We start from the raw sequence: 19552 nt of genomic DNA, 5'->3' as shown, positions 1-19552 counted from the left end.
AAACAGAAACCATGTGCTACCTAATAGGATGCATTGAAAAGAACACAGCCTAGTATCTGCAATATTCCTGCCAAAGGTACACAATCTGAATCTAGTCATGAGGAAAAATCAGACAAACTGAAATTGAGGGACAGTTCTACAAAGTAAATTACTATGATTTCAAAATTGTCAAGGTCATAAAAGTCGAGAAAAGACTATAAGGAACTGTTCTAGCCCAGAAGGACCATAGAGACATGACAAAGTCAATGTGTGATGGTAAACTGGATTATTTTGCTCTAAAACACATTATTGGGATAATTATCAACACTTGAATAGGGTCTGAGTTGGTAGTAAAGTATCAGTGTTAATTCTCTGATTTTGATTGTGGTTATGTAGGAGAATGTCCTTGGTTGTAAGAATACACCTAACATAATGGGTATTAGTTCAGCAATTTATTCTCAAATGATTCAGGGAAAACAGTTCTTTATAATATTCTCTTTCACCTTTCCTATAATCTTATGATTGTTTTAAAATTTTAATGGTTTATTTGAGCTTTATCAACTTTTAGGAAAAAACATGTTGCACCTTCTTGTGAGTTTTCTCTCCAAATCTTTGAAAATTTGTTTTAGAGTCCTTAGTATGTTTTTGAACCCGTGTTGCAAAGTTTGAACAGCTTTATTATGGGCAGATCTTCTAAGTTGGCATGTATGTTTAAAAATACTTCATCTGCCAGATGAACCTGAAAAGAACACAAATAATAGTTGCAAAACGTTGAATCCAAGTCAACACAGGCTGGTAGTGAGGAAGCGACATTTTCTCCAATGAATTTAAAGAAACTAGACAGAGCACATATTGTGTACTTGTTCATGCTTTAAAAGAATGCTTTGTTCACATCTTTCATTACAGCTTTGTTATCATACAGCTGACCACAAATGTCATTCACAAACAGATTCAGATCATCCAAAACTTGCTTCAGTTTCTTGAATAAAGTCATAGCTAGTTTATAGTTGACAAGAAAGTTAAAAATCATTCATAAGGTTTTCTATAATAACCGTATTACACAAAAATCAATAATTGGTCAGGGCTGTCATATCTGAAATAAAATCTCCAATAATGGACTATTACTTGCTGTTTGATTTATTTACCAGCTAATTTTATACATATTTTCCCATTTTAAAATTCATTTTTAATGAAGTGTTTTGGATAAATGTTAAATTAGCTTTTCTCATTTTAGTATTTTCCCGAATGCTCATGGATTAAAAGCAGCAATTATTTTGATGATTCCTATGAAATATTTGTTATTTAAGAATGCCACTGTTCATTCTGACCTCTGAAAAGAAATTCTCTCTTTTGCTTTAAAATCTTAAGATCCACAACTATTAGCACTTCAGAATAACACTTAACGTTCTTTCTTGTCTGTGTTTAAGACTTTGGTCTAGTGCATTTTTATTTGATTTATGTGTAAACCAAGAAAACATAAGACATGAAAACAAATGTAATGTGGTATCCTATGTTGGGTCCTGGCACAGAAAAAGGACATTAGTGGAAAAACTAGAGGGATCTAAATAAAGCCTAGAATTTAGTTAATAGTAATCTACTAGTGTCAACATCTTAACGTAACTCTAGTTCATTTGTCAAATCTAAGAAATTAACATTGGGGAAACTCAGTGACGGAATTGTCTGTACTACCTTTGCAACTTTTCTGTAAATATAAAAAATGTTTTAAAGGCACAAAGGCAATGTAGTGGAGAAAGGATAGCCTTTTAACAAGTGGTGCTGGGACAATTAGACATCCATATGCAAAAAAATGAACTTGAACCCATACCTTACACTACGTATGGAAAATAACTCAAGGTGGATTGTAGACCTAAATGAAAAACCTATAGAACTTCTAGAAGAAAAATAAGAGAAAATCTTGTGACCTGTACGTTAGGCAAAGATTTCTTAGATACAACACCAAAAGCACAATCAAGAAAAGAACAAATAAATAAATTGAACTTCAACATAATTTATAAAACTTGTGCTTTTAAAAAGACACTGCTAAGGTAATGAAAAGACTGGGAGAAAATCTTTGCAAAGCACATATTTGATGAAGGAACAAGAGGAATCTTTTGGAGGTGAAGAATATGATCATTCTCTTGACTGTGGTGATGGCCTCACAGGTATATGCATATTTAAAAACTTATCAAATTGTATTATTTTAAAATGTGCAGTTTATTATATGTTACTTATACCTCAATAAAGTTGGGTTTTTTCTTTTCTTAAAGAAAAGGAACCAAGGGGAAATTCAGATAAAAACTAATAGAATATGAAACAAAAATTATTTTTTAAATGAGCATATAAATGAATAAAAGTTATCCTGACGTTGAGTAGCAAATTGTAACAAATATTTTCAGATCATACAAAAGCAGTAATTCATAAGAGAAAATTTTAATAAAAGTAATAGACTTATGGACTGTCTGATAATACAATTAAAGAAGAGGAGTGAATTATAAGAACACAATAGGAAATTTTAAAATTTCTCGCTGATTTGACACAAAATAGTGACATCTACAAAGATAACACAAAATTCATGTCACTATGACAAGGATATTGGTGAAAAACTGGTTGTTGAGTATTTAAAATTAGTCAATTGCACAAGAAAATTTTGAAATGCCCTGAAATCTGACAGCTCATTTATGAAAAAAAACTTCATAGAAGTTGTGTCAAATTTGATCGCCACCCTAAACATTTACTAGAAAATACCTTTACTTTGTGATGCTGGAACTTTTTAAAATATCTTCAATAGCAAAAAGTAAATTTTGACCAACCACTCTAGAACAAAGACTGAATTCTCTTTCCATTTCCCATAGGATATATTACAAAATTGCTGTCATATAAAGGTAGTCACATAATATACACTATGAAATTCTAAGGAAGGAAGTATTATGAAAATTTTCAGCAAACATGTACCTATCCCCAAGTATTACCTATTCAAAAATAAAGTAAAATGCATCAAGCATGTTTGCATAAGCCTTAAGGATTTTGAGGGGCTTTCTCTCCCACTTTAATTGTGAAATAATTCACTAGGACAACATTTTTCATTGCCTCATTTATTATACAACTTCCTTTTAATGAGGATGCAGTATTTACCAGAAGCTGAAACAACCACCCTTATATAGTGAAAATAACCACTTGGTCGTATGATTCCTTCCTTCGAGGGCCAGTCAGTTAGGATAGGTTAGGTTATGCTACAGTAACAACAACAACAACAAAGTCCTGAAATCTCAGTGGCTTAAAAACGAAGATTTTTTTCCTTATTCATATTACGTGTCCATGCTTGATCACTCATCCTCATTCAGGAGCTCAAGTTGAATGAACACTCCATCTCTATCTACAAAAATTTACAATGGTGGCAAGTCAAAGGGAGTGCGGTGGTGTCTCACACTGGCAATTAAATGTCACTCCCATGTTTCATTAAAGTAAGTTACATGGTATATTAGTTTCCTATTGCTGCTGTAACAAGTCACCACAAATTTATCCACCCCGGCCTAGAACAACACACTTTTATTATCTCCAGTTCTAGAGGTCAGAAGTCCAAGATGGGTCTCACTTAGCTAAAATCAAGGTGTCAGTAGGGCTGCATCTCTTCTGGAAGTTCCAGGGGAGAGTTTGCTTTTGATTTATTGTTGTTGTTGTTTTTCCTTTTCCAGCTTCCACAGGCTCCACCTTATTCCTTAGCTCATGGTCCCTTTTTATCTTCAAAGGCAGTAATGGCCAGTTGAGTCTTTCTGACGTTGCATCACTCTGACACTGACTCTTTTGCCTCCCTCTTCCATATTTAAGGACCCTTTAACTTACATTAGGCCCATCCAGATCATCCACAATAATCTCCTTATTTTAAGATCATCTTATTAGCAACTTTAATTCCCTGTGCAACCTTAATTCTCCCTCACCATGTATCATAACATATTTACATGTTCTGGGAATTAAGACACGGGACATCTTTGGGGACCCATCATTCTGCCTACCTATGTCTAAATTCAAGGTCCATCCCTGCACCTTCTTACTGCAATGCCAGATGAGTTGGCATAGTGGATAATAAGATAATATTTCTGGAAGTCATTTCTACACCAGGTCAACTAGGAATAATTTTGCTGTATGTGAAAGTGACTGCCATCCACATAACCGAAGCTAAAATTGTCTCTTTAGTCTACTTTCCCTTAACCATTTCCCCAAAATGTTTACAGCCAGATTCCCTCTTTTCCCTTCCCCACACATCACACAAAAGGAGAAGTAAAGGAGGGGAATTTGGAGTGGAAAGAAACAGCAAGGTTAGTTGTTGAAGTTAACACATCTCATTTTTGGAATTTTTACAAACACATATGACCACGTAAATATGTTATTAGGGCCCCTCTTGGGGCCTCATGAAGAGCCCATGCAAGTGAGGGGCCCCAAAACTTAAGCTTCATTAGCTTCAGGGTAAATCTGCCTAATAATGTAGCACAAGGTATAAATTCAAAAAGTACAAGAAGATAATGTAAGGTGAAGTTTCCTCCAAACATGTCCTTCAGCCACCAGTTCTCTTCCTTGGAGACAATAAATATATTCTGTCTCCTATGTCCTGCCTGAAATATTATGCATAGATAAGCATTTTGTGCTGAAATATTTGGTAACCTCCCTCCCTCTTTTCTGACACAATTAGCCTGTTATATACAATGTTCTGTACCCTGCTTTTTCTCTTAGACACCTTTATTGAGATATAGTTCACATACCATACAACTCACCCATTTAAAGTGTACAATTCAATGGTTTTTAATATATTCACAGAAATGTATATCATCACCAACGTTGATTTCAGAACATTTTCATCACCTCAAAAAGAAACCAGGTACCCTTCAGCTATCACCCACCTGGCCCTTAAGCCCAGCATAAGGCAACCACTAATCTACCTTCTGTCTCTATTTTCCTGGTCTGGGCATTTTATATGAATGGAATCACATAATATGTGGTCCTTTGTGGCTGGCTTCTTTCACTTAGCATAATTTTTCAAAGTTCGTCCTGTATCAGTACTTGTACTAATCAGCACATGTATCAGAATTTAGTAATTTGTGTCTTCTTTCTCTTTTATTTGGTTAGCCTAGTAGAGGTTTATCAATTTAATCATTTTTTCAAAGAACTAGATTTTGGCTTTGTTGATATTCTCTATTTTCCTGTTTTCAATTTCATTGATTTCTGCTCTAATTTGTATTATTTTCCTCTGCTTTAGGTTTGAATTGTTCTTCTTTTTCTAGTTTCCTAAGGTAGAAGCTTAGGGTTTTTTATTTTACATCTTCTTCTCTACCAATATATGTATTTAATGCTATAAATTCCTCTGTAAGCACTGTTTTCACTGCATCCCATACACTTTGATAAGCTGTATTTTTATTTTCATTTAGTTTAAACAATTTTTTCATTTCTCTTGAGACTTCTTCTTTGACCCAAGTATTATTTAGAAGTGTGATGCTTCAACTTTATTTTTGAAAGATATTTTTCTGTGTATAGAATACTAGGTTGACAGTTTTTGCCTTTCAGTACTTTAAAGATGTTACTCCAATGACTTCATTGTATTATTTCTGACAAGAATTCTGATGTCACCCTTTGTTTCTCCATATGTAACAAGTCTTTGTTCTTTGGCTCCTTAAAAAAAAATAACAGCTTTATTGAGATAAAATTATTTTCATCACCCATTAATAGTCACTTCTCATTTCTTCCCAATGCTCCTAGCACTAGGCAGTCACTAATCTACTTTCTGTCTCTATAAGATTGCCTGTCTGGACAACTCTATACAACATACAAACAGAAGCATATAATGTGTGGTCTTCTATGATTGTCATTTTTCACTTAGCATAATGTTATCAAAATTCATCACGTTGTAGCTTATATCAGTACTTCATTTCTTTTTATGGCCAAATAATATTCCATTATATGCATTCTGTTAAATATATGTACCACATTTTATTTATCTGTTTATCAGTTGATGGGCATTTGAGTTGTTTCCATTTTTGGGCTGTTATGAATAATGCTGCTATGAACATTTGTTTACAAGTTTTACATGAACGTGTGTTTTCATTTCTTTTGAAATGAAACCTAGAAGTTGAATTTCTGGGTCATAAGGTAACTCTGTGTTTAACCTTTTAAGAAACTGCTAGACTATTTTCCAAAATGATAGCCCCATTTTACATTCCTGCCAGGAGTGTATGACAGTTCCAGTTTCTTCACATCCTAACCAATGCTGGTTATTATCTGTCTTTTTGAATCTAGCCCTCCTAACCAGTACCACACTGTCTTGATTACTATTGTTTTGTAGTAAGTTTTGAAATTGGGGAGAGTGAGTCCTCCTACTTTGTTCTTCTTTTTCAAGATTGTTTTGTCTATTCTGGGTCCCTTGAATTCCATACGAATTTTAGAATCAGCTTGTCAGTTTCTACAAAGAAGTTACTGGAATTCTGATAGGTGGAACAGTTTGGAGATTTTGGGGGGGGGGGGATGTACCACTGTTTTTTTTGTTTTTTTTTTAACATCTTTATTGGAGTATAATTGCTTTACAATGGTGTGTTAGTTTCTGCTTTATAACAAAGTGAATCAGCTATACATATATCATATATCCCCATATCTCCTCCCTCTTGCATCTCCCTCCCACCCTCCCTGTCCCACCCCTCTAGGTGGTCACAAAGCACCGAGCTGATCTCCCTGTGCTATGTGGCTGCTTCCCACTAGCTATCTGTTTTACATTTGGTAGTATATATAAGCCCATGCCACTCTCTCACTTCGTCCCAGTTTACCCTTCCCCCTCCCCGTGTCCTCAAGTCCATTCTCTACGTCTGGGTCTTTATTCCTGTCCTGCCCCTAGGCTCTTCAGAACTTTTTTTTTTTTTTTTTTTTTAGATTCCATATATATGTGTTAGCATACGGTATTTGTTTTTCTCTTTCTGACTAACTTCACTCTGTATGACAGACTCTAGGTCCATCCACCTCACTACAAACCACTCAATTTCATCTCTTTTTATGGCTGAGTAATATTCCATTGTATATATGTGCCACATCTTTATCCATTCATCTGTCGATGGACACTTAGGTTGCTTCCATGTCCTGACTATTGTACAGTTTGGAGAATATTGCTGTCCTAACAATGGTAAGTCTTCTGGTCCACGAACATGTGGTATTTTACCAGTTATTTAGATCTTTAACTTCTTTCAACAACGGTTTGTTGTTTTCAGTGTATACGTTTTGCACTTTTTTTTTGCTAAAGTTATTCCTAAGTATCTTATTCTTTTTTATGCTTTTGTAAAAGGAATTCTTTTCTTAATTTCATCTTTGGATTGTTCATTGAAAGTGTATAGAAATGAAGTTGATTTTGTATATTGATCTTGTATCCTGCAACCTTGATGAATTTGTTTATTAGTTCTAATAGGTTTTTTTTTTTAAATGGATTCCTTAGGATATTCTATTGGGCTGTCCAAAAAGTTTGTTCAGGTTTTTCAGTAAGCTATAACAGAAAAACCCAAACAAACTTTTTGGCCAACCTAATATATACAAGATCATGTCATCTGTGAATAGAGGTAGTTTTACTTCTTCCTTTCTAATCTGGATGCCTTTTATTTCTTTCTCATAACTAATTGGCCTGGCTAGGGCCTTCAGTATAGTGTTGAATAGAAGTGGTGAGAGTGGTCTTCTTTGTTTTGTTCCTGATCTTAGGGGGAAAGTATCCAGTCTTTCATCATTAAGTATAATGTTATCTGTGGGTTTTTTATAGATGTCCTTTATCAGATTGAATATGTTCCCTTCTATTCCTAGTTTGTTGAGTAGTTTCATCATGAAAGGGTGTGGGATTTTTTCAGTGCTCTTTTTCTGTCTACTGAGATGATCGTGTGATTTTTATTTTTTATCCTGTTGATGTGATGTGTTACACTGATTTTCAGATGTTAAACCAACTAGTATTCCTGGGATAAAATCCATTAGGTCATGGTGTATAATTCTTTTTATGTGTTGTTGCATTCAATTTGCTAGTGTTTTGTTGAGGATTTTTACATCGATATTCTTAAGAAATATTGGTCTGTAGTTTTCTGTTCTTGTGATGTCTTTCTCTAGTTTTGGTATCAGGGTAATATTTGCCTCATAAAATGGGTCAGGTACTGTTTCTTCCTCTTCTATTTTTTGGTAGAGTTTGTGAAGAATTGGTATTAATTCTCTTATCCATTCACATTTAATGTTATTATTGATATAGCTGGATTTACCTCTGCCATTTTACTTTTTGTTTTTTATGTCTCATGTCTTTTTTGTTCCACTATTTGTCCTTTACTGCATTTTTTTGCATTAAACGAATTTTTCTAATATAACATTTTAATGTGTTTAATGATTTTTCACTATTTTTAGGGGTTTTGTTTAGTAGTTGCTCTAGTTTTTACCATCTTTATCTTAAGTTATCAAAATAAGCTTCAGATTTATACCACCAAAAAATAAAACTATTCCTCTTGGTCTCTTTATTAGGATCTATTTTGATTTGTAGGCAGGGGAATTCACTTTCTTCTTAAAAACAATTCTATATTGTATATAATTTTGCAACATCTATGTTCTTTTTACAGTCATAAAACAAAATAAAAATAAAATAAATAAAACAAAAATAAAAACAATGTTGAGGTTCAAGCAACCTGCAACAGATACAGGAAAAAATTTAAAGATAAAGGGTACACTTTCATGCCCAGCTTATTTTCTCTTTCCTAAAATGACAGAATGCCCAGATCATTTATGGACACCTGGCAGTTACACATTTCTCACTGGCCTGTTTTGTCCATACCAGCTTCTAAGTGTCAAAATAATTCTGTCGAAAGGTTTTCAATAAAAGGTAAGAGAAGAAAGTAGGTTTTAGATTCAGTAAAGTTGAACAAATATGAAAGTCTTTTCAGTGTATCTGACAAAATTATTTATCATAAATTATATTTTTCAAATGTTCATAGCAGCTTTAAAAAATTCTTTATTTTGAAATAATTATAAATTCATAGGTTTGCAAAGAAATGTACAGAAGAATCCTGTGCACTCTCCCTCCAGCCTCCTCCAATGTTAACATTTTGCACAACTATAGAACAGCATCAAAGTCAAAAAACTGACATTGATACAATCTAGAGAGCTTATTTAAATTTCACCAGTTATACATGTACGTATTTGTGAGTATGTTATGTGTGGCCTTATGCTGTTTTATCACATGTGGAGCCTTAGATAATTACTGCCACAATCAAGATATTCAACTGTACCCATTACCACAAGACTCCTTTCTTTCGCAACTTTATAGCCATACCCATCTCCTTCCTCCCATCCCTAACCCTTGGTAACTGCTATTCTATTCTCCATCTCTTTTATTATGTTATTTCATGAATGTTAAATAAGTGGAATCTTCCAGTATGTATCCTTTCGAGATTAGCTTTTTTCATTTAGTATAATTTCCTTGAGGTTCCTCCAAGATGTTGTGTGTATCAACAGCTTGTTCCTTTTTTTTTTTTTTATCACTGAGTAGTATTCCATGGTGTGGACACAACAGATTGTTTAACCATTCACCCATTCAAGGGAATTTGGATAGTTTACAGTTTTTGGCTATTAAGAATAAAGTTGCTTTGAACATTCATATACAAGTTCTTATGTGGAAAGAAGACATTTCTCTGGAATAAATACCCAAGAGTGGGTTGCTGGGTTGTATAATAAGTCCATTTTTAATTTTGACAGGGATTGCCAAGATATTTTCTAGAGGGGCTGTAATATTTTACATTACCACGAGCAATGTATGAGTGATCCAGTTTCTCTGCATCCTTGCCAGCTTTTGGTGCTCTTGCTATTTTTAATTTTTTCATTCTCATGTGTATAATGATATCTTATTGTAGTTTTAATTTGCATTTCTCTAATGGATAATAATGTTAAAAATATTTTCATTTGTTTATTTGCCACCTGTGTATCTATCCTTTTTGGAGAAATGTCTGTGAATGTCTTTTCCGTGTCAATGCCCAGTTTTCTAATTAGATTATTATTTTTTTAATGTTGAAATTTGAAGGTCCTTTATGTATTCTAGATAAAGGGATTTTGTCTGATAAGTGATTTGCAAATTTTTCCCCTGGTCTCTAATTTGTCTTTTCATCCTTTGACTAGGGTCTTCTGCAGAGCAAAAGTTTATTTTGATGATGTCCAATTTATCTATTTTTCCTCTTATGAATTATGCTTTTGGTGTCAAGTCTAAGAATTCTTTACCTTGTTCTAGGTCTCAAGATTTTTTCCTGTGTTCTTTTGTAGTTTTATAGTTTTATAGTTTTAAGTTTTATAGTTTTACATTTAAGTTTTATAGTTTTATAGTTTTATAGTTTTAAGTTTTATAGTTTTACATTTAAGTTCAAATTTTGTTTTGAGCATAATTTTGCATAAAGTGTGAGGTTTAGGTCAAGGTTCTTTTTTTTTCTTTTTGCCAATGGATATTCAATTATTCCAGCACCATTTATTGAAAAGACTATCCCTTCTCCATTAAGTTGCTTTTGCTCTTTTGTCAAAAATTAACTGGGCATATTTGTATAAGTCTATTTCTGGGCTTTCTATTCTGTTCCATTGACCTATGTGTCTATCTTTCCTTCCACATCATACTTTCTTGATTACTATGATCGATTTTTAATAGCTGTGTTTCCAGGTGTATCTTTTTATTGTTTATTTTTCCTCAAAAATTTCTTAAATTAACTAATAAATAGATGCCATGAAGGTAATATACTTTCTCTGTTTTCTCTCATTCTTATTCTAGTATCAACTATGCTCTTATATTGTATCAGCTGTGATGAAATCTTCTCATTTTATTCTTGTCTCTCTGGATTTGTGGTTTATTCAGACAGTCAGAAGAGTATTATATGTAAATGCTGTGGCATGTGATGTATTAAAATAATAAGTTGTTTTTATTGTTTAGAGAGAAAGAACTGAGAGGGGAAGAAGAGGAGCTGTCATTTCTTGATTGTTTAAAATTTGCCATAATCTTCATGGTATGATTTCAACTAAGCTACAGAGTAAACATTAGTACTCTCATTTTATAGAGGAAGAAATTGAGCTTCATAGAGTATGAATAATGAGTATGAGCATATACTTCATAGAGTATGACTTCTTGAGGATGATCCTGGTTAGGATCATAGAGATTAGTGCAGCTTTTTAATCTTTTTTTTTTTTTTTTTTGAAGAGAGAGCAGTTACTTGGGCAAATATGTATGAGGCACCTGGAGCCAAGTTTATATCACTTATAGGAAATGTAGATTCTGATGGTGCTAATTCAGCCATGGATAACCTCTTCATGGTAGGATGGTTGGAAAGAAAGGATATTTATCTAGTACCTGAGTTGCGTAATTCTATATCCTGCAAGGTGCCCTGCCTTAGTGTCCTACTTCACCATTCAGAGGTGTTTTCCCAATTAAGATCCCACTTGGCCACATTAACAGAAAAGTGTGTTCTATCTTCTTTTAAACACCTCTTCCTTTGAAGTTCAAAGAATCCAAGGATACTTACTCAGTCCAGAGTATCTATCCTATTTACTCTCACTTCATCCTGAAACTGGACAGCCCAGACAACTCAAGAAAATGACCTGTTCCTCATAGCTGTTACCACTATTGCTAAGCCTCAGCCCTTCTCAGGGAGAGGCCAATATACTGTACCTTTCACCAGCCTGGAGACAGTTGTTGCTGAAGCATGTGGGAAGCCCTGGCAGGGAGAATAGACTTTATTCTCTGTTGCAGGATGCTGATTGCTTGGTGACCCATGATTGACCTCTCATTGGGTTTTATACTGGGACTCCCTCTCTTCCAGCCCCAGAACTTGGATGTCGGTCTTCCAACGAAGAAAGCTCCTTCCAAAGTACCCTTATTCCCTAGTCTTGCCCACCCCTGACCTCCAACAGTCTAGAAGGTCTTCCTCTTAGTGGAGCTCTCAGCCTTATCCAGGCAGGCTGCATTAAAATGTGGCTATGATAGAGGGAAGGCAAGGCCTGGATCACCCAGAGAGAAAAAAAAACTGAATCATCTTTCAGAAGCTGCTGAGGTGAGAATGGGGTTGACAAAGACAAGAGGGACTATGAAAGAAACAAACACTCATAAAGCCTGTATTAATATGCCAAAAATAATATGTATTATTCTGTTTTATCATATTAATCATGTTTTTATTCTTTGTATTTTATGACAGTTAGCATCTTGGGGACCTTGTTGGCTGGGGAGAGACTGCCCCTCCCAGGACTAGCTAATTCCTAGAGATAGTAAATAATTTGCCTGAACATACCTTTCATATGCAAACCGACCAGTTGAGAGCCCATACTTCTGACTACCTCTTTTATCTAACTCTCACACATTGAGCCAATATTTCTCCTGCCCTAAATCACCCCAGGCCCAGGGACCAAACAACTAGAGACCACTCCTATAGCCCAGAGCCCACTGAAATTATTCAAACTAACATAGGCAAAACATTCTCAGACATAAATCATACCAATGTTTTCTTAGGTCAGTCTCCCAAGGCAATAGAAATAAAAGCAAAAATAAACAAATGGGACCTAATCAAACTTACAAGCTTTAGCACAGCAAAGGAAACCATAAACAAAACGAAATGACAACCTACGGACTGGGAGAAAATATTTGCAAATGATGGAACCAACAAGGGCTTAATTTCCAAAATATACAAACAGCTCAGTTACAATTCAGTAACAAAAAACAAACAACCCAGTCGAAAAATGGACAGAAGACCTAAACAGACATCTCTCCAAAGAAGACATACAGATGGCCGATGGGCACATGGAAAGATGCTCATCATCACTAACTATTAGAGAAATGCAAATCAAAACTACAGTGAAATACCACCTCACGCCAGTCAGAATGGCCATCATTAAAAAGTCTACAAATAATAAATGCTGGAGAGGGTGTGGAGAAAAGGGAACCCTCTTGCACTCTTGGTGGGAATGTAAATTGGTGCAGCCACTATGGAAAACAGTATGGAGGTTCCTCAAAAAACTAAAAATAGAGTTGCCATATGATCCAGCAATCCTACTCCTGGGGATATATACCAAGACAAAACTATAATTCAAAAAGATACATGCACCTCTATGTAAATAGCAGCACTATTTAAAATAGCCAAGACATGGAAAGAACCTAAATGTCCATTGACAGATGAATGGATAAAGAACATGTGATATATATATATCACACACACACACACACAATGGAATATTAGCCATTAAAAAGAATGAACTAATGCCATTTGCAGCAACATGGATGGACCTAGAGATTATCATACTAAGCCAAGTAAGTCAGCAAAACACAAATATATGATTCACTTATATGTGGAATCTAAAAAATGATACAAATGAACTTATCTAGGAAACAGAAACGGACTCACAGACACAGGAAACAAACTTATGGTTACCAAAGGGAAAAGGCGGGGGAGAGGAATATATTAGGAGGTTGGGATTAACATGTACACACTACTATATATAAAATAGGTAACAAGGACCTACTATATAGCACAGGAAACTCAATATTCTGTCATAACCTAAATGGGAAAAAAATAGATATATGTATAACTGAATCAATTTGCTGTACACCTGAAACTAACACATTATAAATCAACCATACTCCAATATAAAATTTAAAATAATAAAATTTTTTTTAAAAAGAAGGAAAATCAGCAGCAACAACAACAGCAACAAATAAATGGACACCTGAATTCCATGATTTAAAGAGGAGAGAAATTGGTAAGGAGAAACAAAGATGAGTGGAACATAATTTCAAGAAATGAGGCAATGGAAACTTCATTCACCAAGAATTTCTTTTTTTTTTTTTTGGCTGCACCATGCGTCTTGCAGGATCGTAGTTCCCCGACCAGGGATCAAACCCGGCCCCCCGGCAGTGGAAGTGCAGAGTCCTAACCACTGGTCCTCCAGGGAATTCCCCCACCAAGAATTTCTAATCATAAAAAGTAGTTACTCTTGCTGTATCTCAGGAATTCTTAATTGCTGACTTCCCCCCTCCCTATATTTATTTCTGGATATATAATGGAATTCTTTTTAAAAATTGGAACTCCTATTTATTGTTGTGAATGTTAGAGAAGTCACACTATGATATGAATGCTTCACTTTTCTAAGTTAAGAATTTACAGCTCCAGCCCAGACCCTTTTTTCTAAAGCTGAAAGATCACAGGACCCAGCTGCCTACCAGACATATGGACTTGGGATTTCAAACACAACATATTAAAAATTGGACTTATCTCCTACCCACCCTGTCCTCCTCTAAGTTTATTCACTGTCCTGTATTCCCCTTAATTGGCCTGCCAGAAACCAAAAAATCAAGCTAGCTTTCCCCTTCTACCTTGTATCTCCCCATCCAAGCAATCCAAAAATTCCCCTGGTTCTGATCCTTTGATATCTGTCTTATCTGTCTCCTGTTCTCTGTACCTCCTGACTGCTTCTGTCCTGGTCTTTCATTATTTCTCTTGTAGATTGTAACAGCAATTTCTCAAAGAATTATTTGCAGTCCATGGTCCTCCTAAGAGACCATGAATTGGAAAAAAAAAAAACACATTAAAACTTTTTTCCCTCATTTTTATGGGCTAATGATGCATAACTCCATATATTTTCATTTGTATATACAACAAAGGATTAATTATTAATAACCACCTACATGAGTTACTAAGGACTACTGAAATTTTGTATTAATAAGCTAAAATTAGCACACGAATAGGATTTACCGATTAAACTATACCCTATAAAGAAGTCTGGCTGAATGCAATGTTATTGTACATCAATAGTTGGAATTACCCTAATTTTCAGAAAGGATGCCTTGTTACCAGTGTCATGGTTTTCAGTTCCTGCTTTTTGGCTTTTTAACTATAATTTCCCATAAATGTAGATTCATATCATAGTGCTTTAGGTTTATAGCTACCCTTAAAGACATATATTCATTTTGATTCAAATATTAATCATTCACAACCCTAATGATAAAGTAGATGTATATATAATCCCATCAAACTTTGGTTTAAAAAAAATGATACTTCATCCTAAAGACTCAGTACCTGTTTCTCAGGAAAGCGGCAACAGTAGGGTAAGGTATCTTATGGGATCATTTCTTCCCCCTGCAAAGTAGACCACAATCAAAAGAGTTTGAAGATCATGGTCTTTATTACTATCTTGGCTTTTAACTCCTGCCTTCCTCCTCCAAACACACATACATTATCACTTTAGTCTGTACTACCAAGAAGGGATCTCTTTTGCACACAAAGTATAATTGTTTTGGACTTCCCTGGTGGTCCAGTGGTTAAGACTCCATGTTCCCAATGCAGGGGGCATGGGTTCGAATCCTGGTTAGGGAACTAAGATCCCGCATGCCACATGGCACTGCCAAAACAAACAAGCAAACAAAAAACCAAAATATAATTGTTTCATATCTCTTGCTCAGAATATTTCCGTTTCAACATTACCTTCAGCAATGATTATTAACACATTTAGGTGTTTTTCCCTTTAAGAATAAGTAAATAATAATTAAAGCTTTTGACATTCTTCTGAGAAAAACGTACATATACACATACACACAATAAAATCTTATACAACTTCAGAGGTTTTGCAACACCCCTGAAGCCCATCCACAGATCTTCTAGGAATTCCTCACCCAGCCTATACAATTTACAAATTGAATCTCCTTTGAATAGCATAAAAGATCTTTTGCCTACCTAGCCAAACTCTTTACTTCCACTCCCCACTTCAAAAGGAATTTCCAGAACATACTATGTTCTCTCTTATACCTCTTTTTTTTAAATAAACTTCTAATTTTAGAATAGTTTGAGATTTACATAAAAATTGCTAAGATAGTACATATAGTTTCTGTATTCCCCAAACCCACTTTCCCCTATTTTTAACATCTTACCTCAGCATAGTACATTTGTTACAATTAATGAACCAATATCGAAAAGTTATTAGTAAATAAAGTTCATACTTTATTTAGATTTCCTTAGTTTTTACCAAATGTCCTTTTTCTGTTCTAGGATCCTATCTAGAGTACCACGTTACATTTAGTTGCTAGGTTCTTTTGACTCCTCTTAGCTCTAATAGTTTCTCAGACTTTGCTTGTTTTTGATGACCTTGACAGTTTTGAGGGGCACTGATGGGGTATTTTGTAGAACAATGCTTAACTGGGATTTGTCTTGATGTTTTTCTCATGGCTAGGCAAGGATTATGTGTCTTGGGGAGGGAGACCACAGATACCATTTTCATCACATGGTATCTAGGATACATACTATCAACATAACTTATTACTGTTGATATTAACCTTGATCCACTGGCTGAAGTAGCATTTGTCAGGTTTCTCTGCAGTAAAATTACTCTTTTTGCTCCTTTCCATGCTATATTCTTGGGAAGAAAGTCACTATGCACAGCCCACACTTAAGGAGTGGTTAGTTACACACCACTTCCTTGAGGGCAGAGTATCTACGTAAATTTTTTGGAATACTTTGGCATGGGAGATTTGTCTATTCTCCCTTTCCTTTGTTTTTTTCTTTTTTTTCTCTCCGTACACCAGTCTGTAATTTTTAATTAGAATTAACTCTCAAAGACACTGCACCTTTGAAGTCTTTGAGCATAACAGTGTTTAACAGTGGCTTTATTAGGTGAATGCTTGAAAGTATTCAACATGAAATTCAATTTACTTCACATGTTTGCAAACATATTATTAGCAATTCTTAAATATTTCAAATCAACTAATTCGAAGTACAGAAGGCTTGTTCTCAAGTAACTCTTCTGAGGTGACACGAAGACTGAAAGAAGCCTATGACTTGAGTCCAGGTCTCTAACCAACAATCACTATATCATCACTGGTGAACTCATATGAGGGAACTTCAAGGTTGAGAGGTGCAGACCCCTTCCTGATCCTGCCAGATGCATCATAGTGTGACCCACGGCAAGGGCAATAATAACCACCAAAATCTCCTGCATTTGCAATGGGTACACAACCAAGATGAGTGCAAACACCTATCAAGACAAACCATTCAGGTTTCTTTACTCGTTCTAAATCATGCTGTGAGTCCCTCAACTGGAGTACTTCAACTGCAGCTTTCTGGTCAATTTCCTTCTTGGTTCTATGGCGCACAAACAGGGGTTGGCCTCTCAATTTGAAAGCCATGTTCTTGCCCTCTGGAAGATCGGATAACTTGATTCCGGTTTTGGACATGGCCAACACATCAGCAGAAGCACTCATGCTGGAAACGAACTGAGAAACGACATTCTTGGCAGCATACGCGACACCCACAGTAGTTGTTGCCGTTAACAAGTAGGAGAAACCTTTTCTAGCCTCACTGCTCTCTTTTGAAGACTTCGTACTATCTAACACTTGAGCGCAATGATAGAGAAGTCAGGCACTTTGATGTTCATATGGGAATAACGAACAGAAGCAGGGACATTGAGGCCCACGGAGGCGACCAAAGGCCTGCCTGCGCGGCCTGGCCACTCGGCGACTCCCAGCACAAGAAGGACTGCTTCACGTCCAGCCCTGGCGACTCCGAGGTGGCGGGCACCGCGGCCTGCACTAGTGGCCGACAGGACGGGCGCGAAAGGGCCCGAGCGGGCGGCGACCAACAACATGGTGACAGCAGCTCCCTCCCTTTCCTTTGTTTTTAAAATTGTTTTACCTCCATCTGAAAAGATGAAATAACAAAACACTCCCAGAATTTCCATGGCTAAACACACAGTTGATTTCTTGTTCATGCCACAATGTCTATCATAGTTCAGCAAGTGGTTCTGTTCCACACAGTCACTCAGGCACCCGGGCTGACAGAGGTTTTACCAACAGGTAGCTACACCTTCTGACACATACAACTTCACCAGCTGCCAAGGCAGATAGAAAAGTACTGGAGTGTTTTGCACTAGCACTTAAATGTTTCAGTTTAGAAGTGACTCACATCATTTCTACCCATAGCTCATTGGCCAGAATTAGTTACATAGCTCTCCCTAAATTCAAGGGTGTAGGGAAGTATAATCCTCCCCTGTGCCTGGAAGGAAGAGAACCAGACATGGGAAGTTCCTATCACAAGTCTCCTACCCCAGTTGCCCACCATACAAAATCCTATTCTCCCTCCAGTTCTCATCCAGCTGAAATGCTGTGAAGCCTTCACTGTCTCTTCCCCACTGACTTCAGGTCCCCTCTGTGCTCCATCAGCCCTCTGTGCAGACCAACAATAAAGCAAGTATATATTGGGTTGTAACTGTTGGTTTGCAAGTCCTATAGAGGAAAACAGTCATGCCTTTTCACCTTGGTATCCTCAGCATTAACATGGTGCCTCTAAAATAGAAAGTATCCAATCAATCAACTTTCATTATTTATTGAATTAATTAATGGACAAATTCCTAAACTTACAACCAAATGTACACAGAACCTTCTTCCATAATACAATTATTCATGTATAATTTCTTGACAATTGAAGTAGAAATTTTTTTCCCTTACTAACTTTAGTGAAGCGTTGAATAATACCTTCAAAAATTTTTACATATATTGGCATGAGGAATCCTGTGTCTCAAACTTATTGTCTTATTTCTAATTTATTCCAGAGGCCTGAGTTAACTCTTTATAAAAAAATGATTCTTTCTTTAAAATTCTAGGTTACCTTTTTGTAATTGTTTTCTCATGTTGGAGAAGCACATCCTTATGTAGTTTGTGGTTGGTTTTTATTTGTAAGTGTGTATTATTTCCTTGCATCATTTGTAATATCAAAACACTGTTTTAACACAGGTAGTCAAGAGAGAAGAATAACACCTTAATTGTAGGTGGAATGCATTTTTTATACAGGGAATTTACCAATTTTGTTGAATGTCTACACTGTACACACGAGTGTGCTTCTTTCTGAGACGGCAGAGGAGAAACCTTAAAGGAGCATAAGTCCTCAAAGAGCTCATCATGATGAATATGAGGACAATATGACAGCAAACCACAAAATAGACAATAAAGTCATAGATGACATGTGATTGACATATGTGTGTTATAAACTCTGAGTCCTCTGAGTTCAGGGTTGGCATGCTCTGGATGCAAAATAGGTTGGAGGGGAGAGAAACTGGACATAAGAAGACTACTTAGAAAGACATGTCAGTAGTCCTGTCACAAAATTCAGATCTAAACTAGATTTCACATGCCAGAGTACATTGAGGATATTTGACTTGCAGTGAATTGAATTTCTTACATGAGGAAGATATTTTAAGTGTAGTTTTTCTGTATTTAGGTTTATTTTATTCCTATTATTTTTCACAAAAATTAGTAGTCATGTGTGTATGTATATGTGTGTATGTAAACTTTTCCATTTTAGAAGATAGTATTCTTATGAGGAAACTGAAAATTATCTTAACTTCCTAGATGTTAAAACATCCATTCATTTTTTTTTAGCAGGTTAGAGTTTACCATTCTATATTTGTATAGTATTTCTAATTTACTAAGTTACTCTTTAATTGAAAATCATTTTGAATCGGCAGTCAAAGAAACTATTTTCCAAAATAAATGTGTAAGGCACTGACACTAGCCCTCATCATCTTTGGGTCAGGT

General features: G+C 35.5%; 1 protein-coding gene and 1 pseudogene across 2 annotated transcripts in view; one reads left to right on the top strand and one right to left on the bottom strand.

The window, feature by feature from the left end:
- The window catches only part of LYZ (lysozyme), a 79692-nt gene that overhangs the window by 47672 nt on the left and 12468 nt on the right, over positions 1–19552 (top strand). The gene's annotated exons all lie outside the window — the stretch shown is intronic.
- Positions 16790–17607, bottom strand: LOC133101254 (cytochrome b-c1 complex subunit Rieske, mitochondrial-like; annotated as a pseudogene).

Source organism: Eubalaena glacialis, chromosome 11, assembly GCF_028564815.1.
Source record: "Eubalaena glacialis isolate mEubGla1 chromosome 11, mEubGla1.1.hap2.+ XY, whole genome shotgun sequence".
In the NCBI taxonomy this organism is placed as follows: Eukaryota; Metazoa; Chordata; class Mammalia; order Artiodactyla; family Balaenidae; genus Eubalaena; species Eubalaena glacialis.
Note: the sequence above shows the minus strand (reverse complement) of the source record. Positions and strands in the feature narration are given on the sequence as shown.